Source organism: Trachypithecus francoisi, unplaced genomic scaffold, assembly GCF_009764315.1.
Source record: "Trachypithecus francoisi isolate TF-2019V2 unplaced genomic scaffold, Tfra_2.0 Lachesis_group18, whole genome shotgun sequence".
Classification (NCBI taxonomy): domain Eukaryota; kingdom Metazoa; phylum Chordata; class Mammalia; order Primates; family Cercopithecidae; genus Trachypithecus; species Trachypithecus francoisi.
The window spans coordinates 37,921,995-37,925,808 of NW_022681463.1; positions in this window are offsets into that span (position 1 = coordinate 37,921,995).

Consider the following 3,814-nt stretch of genomic DNA (forward strand, 5'->3'; position numbering starts at 1 on the left):
TCTGGACTGGACTGTGTGTTTTATTGCTGTGAAGAAATAGATATACAGACATTCAACTTCCCAAGGTTGATTTTCTGGGTAATAGTTTCCACTGGCCTGTTGGGTCTTCCTTTCTTTGGTTCCCTGCCTTTGGAGCACTTCATTGTTTCATCATTATTGGACCTTAGCAAAGGCAAAAGTTTAAAATGAGGTTTAGGGATTGCTCATTGCATTTCACAAGCTTCTTTGGAGTGTTTTCTACGTGAAAGATGGGATGAAGTTCATAAAATGCAAGGTCCCTACTTAGTAAGAAACAGCGATGATAAACTTTAATATGAGGCAAAATGAAACGAGCTAAATAACTGCATACTGATCGCTGCAGAAGTTCACCTGTCTGTGTCTCTCAGCATGTAATCTCTTTCTCCACCCAACAAAAATAATTCAGAATTAGCAATTGCTTTTTTTCCCAGATAGTTAGGTCAAACCCAGCCTAGTATTCCGGAGTTTGCTATCATTTACCCCTGACCTTTCCTGGATTTCAGCTGCCTAATTTTAGCTGGCACTTCAAAATACGAATGTTCTAAATCCCAGGGGCCATGTGAGAAGTACAGAAAAGGATAACATAGGAAATACTCTCCTGAAGCAGTTGCCAAAAAGAGACCTTGTTTTCTTGAACAGTTAGTTGTTAAGCAATAATAATAATGCCACCACAATTTATTATAGTAAAAGTAGGCAGAATAAATATAATTTACATACATCAAAGAAAACCAAGAGATATGCAGCTGTAAGATGTAGAAGTCCAGAAATCCAAAAATTGTAGAGGCCAAGCTTATAGAAAGCAGTGACTCTGGTGTGATTGACTGACTAGCAAACATTATTAGTCAGTCCTTGAAATGACACACATTTAAAAATCAAAAGATTGAATAAGTATAATCAAATTTGGAAGTCCTGTTGAACACTTCCAGGATTCAAGACTCACTGGAGCAGAGGGAATAACCCTATCATGTTAGAAAGGAAGTATGTATGATCAGAAAAACACCCAAAGTCCAATAAATGTGATATCCTTGATTATGTCTGCAATTTAGTTGACCTCAAGCAAGTCAGTTAATATCTCAGAGCCTCAGTTTAATTATTTATAAAATATAAATATTAATATATCTACTAATTCTTACATCCAATCAATACATGTTAGTATATGTACTATATAATTTTAGTTTACCCGCCAATGTGGGTAAACTCTCACAACCCCTCTCCAGCATGCTACGGGTCAACCCTTCACCTGAACTGGCCATGTTCCTTTACTACTTTCACATTTCTTGGAATGATAGTAATTTTTCCAGTAATGTCATTAAACCCTTGTTCGCTTAGCAAACTTCCTTTAAGGCTCAATTCAAGTACCATCTTCTTGGATGAGTTCTCCTAAACTCCGGGATTCTTACTATGGACATATCTATATTTGGGTATCTAAAACATATTAACTCCCTTTGTTTGTTTATGTGTCTATCTTCTCTATTAGATTGTGAGTTCCCAGATGGCAAGAGCTATGCCTTTTACATTTTTGTATACTTACACATTGATGGGTAAACTATAGTGATATAGGTGTTTGCTCTTCACCATGGGCTAGTGTTTCTCAAGTGTCTGAAGACCATATGTCACAGAGTCATTTTGAATGGTTTATTAAAAATGCGAATTCCTGGCTCCCAACTCTAAACTATATAATCGGAACTCCCAGGATGGATGGGGCCCAGAAATATTTACTTTAACGAATACTTCAAGTAGCCCTTATGCACCTAAAATTGGAGAAGCACTGCCATATAGATGTTTGCAAAACATTGCGTATTTTCAACAAGCAGTCACAGGATTAAGTTCTGCTTGCCTAAGACTGCTTTGACAACAGCATGTAACATGGGCTGAAGGACTACAAGACAGAAAGCAGACAGACTGGGTAAACAGCTACCACAATTAACAGGTGAAAAGATGCAGCTCTGATAGAGGAAAGTGTGCAGGCGGGGCTGTAGAAACTGGGCAGATCTGAAAGGGCGGAGTCAGCAGGGCATACTGGCCAGATGTGAGAGAGGAAGCTCAGTTAAGAGGTTTCTGGTTAGAATGGCCGTTAACCTAGACCAGGGGTCAGCAAACTATGGCCAGAGGGCCAAATCCAGCCTGCTGGTCTGTTTTCGTAAATAAAATCCTATTGGAATGCAGTCAGACGCATTTGCTTATGTATTGATTAAGCTTGCCTTCCACGATAACAGCATAGTTGAATAGTTAACAGAAACATACAAAAGGCCTAAAATATTTACTATCTGGCTTTTCCAGAAAAATATTGCTGACCCCTGATTTAAATAAGCAATATTAAAGAAAAAGAGAGGCAGCAATTGAGTTGAAAGAGAAGAGAGTTCTGGAGATGTAATGAATTCCATTTGGAAAATAATGAGTTAAGATATCATGGAGCATACACGGAGAAAATTAGGAGCATCTCTGGGTTAAAACACAAACTTGTTTATTATGGTTTTGAGATGCTAATTAAAGAAGGGGGTGAATAACAATACTAGAGGAGAAGCCAAAGAGTAGAAAAAAAGGAAAGAAGAGATGGACAGTAAACTGTTAGAGGTCCCAAATGCAAGAAGACTGGGCAGAGAAGAGAAATACAGAAAAGACTGAAAGGAACAAGGAAAACTGGTGTCATGAAAGTCAAGAGGAAGGGGAGGTCAAGACAAAGGAGCAGGCTGAGAATCTGAGCAAAATGAACAGAAAAGGGATCTTTGTAACTAACAATCTGAAAAACATCAGAGACCTCATCTAAAGCAGTTTGTGTGTATGCATGTTGTGTGTGTGTGTGTGTGTGTGTGTGTGTGTGCGAGAGACAGAGAGAAAGAGAAGGACAATATATCTCTTTTCTTATTTCCTGTTCATATATATATACACACATATATATATTACATATATATATATATCACATATGTAACTTTAGCAGTAGAGAAGGATTAATGGTTGAAGATAGTGGATTAAACATATATGTGTTTTTCCTCATCCTTCTAAAATTCCACTAAAATGACAAAAAAAATTAAATACATAAACCCACAAGGACAGAGATGAAAGAGATGACACCAGCCAACTAGAAATGTTAACAAAATTATGTAAGATGAAAACCAGATAGATGGACAACTTATTTAGATTTTTGCTTTCTCTACTAAATGTCTTTCTGAGAAGCAAGGAGGCTGACATGGTTCACAATCCAGACCTGCCTCAGGAAGAGAGGCAGCAGCTTCCTTGGAAGGGAAGACAAGAGACTGAAGTAGCGCCAAAAATGAAAGAATTGATTCTAAGTCTAACAGATCCTGGCATCCATAACTTGTCCATATGATCGGTATTGTTGAAAGACAAGATGACTTATTTTCTGAAGAGGTTGTGCCAGATTTTCTCTGGACTTTGGACTTCATTATGGCAAGAACAGTTGAAGGTGGAAATGTGGCCCCTGTCTGCAATAAAAAAGATTTAGCAAAGAATTGCCTCATAAACAGTGAGATCTTTAGCCCACATCCCTTCTAGCAGCGACCAGCAGCCTTATATGTCCCAGCAAGAGAATGGAGACTCTGTTCTGAAAAAATAACCTGCCCCAGGGAAAAAAATTCCCACAAATATCAACATCAGAGTGAGAAGGGTTCTCACTGAAATGGGCTATGTTCTTGCTCCTTTCTGCCCATGTACGTAGAATTTCCAAGTGTCCTCTTTGTGCCACATTTTGAAATATGAATGAGTAGGCAAAAACCAGTAGACCTTTTAGGAAATACAGAGCAATAAGAAACAAGAAGCAAAGCCCGTGTGATGTATG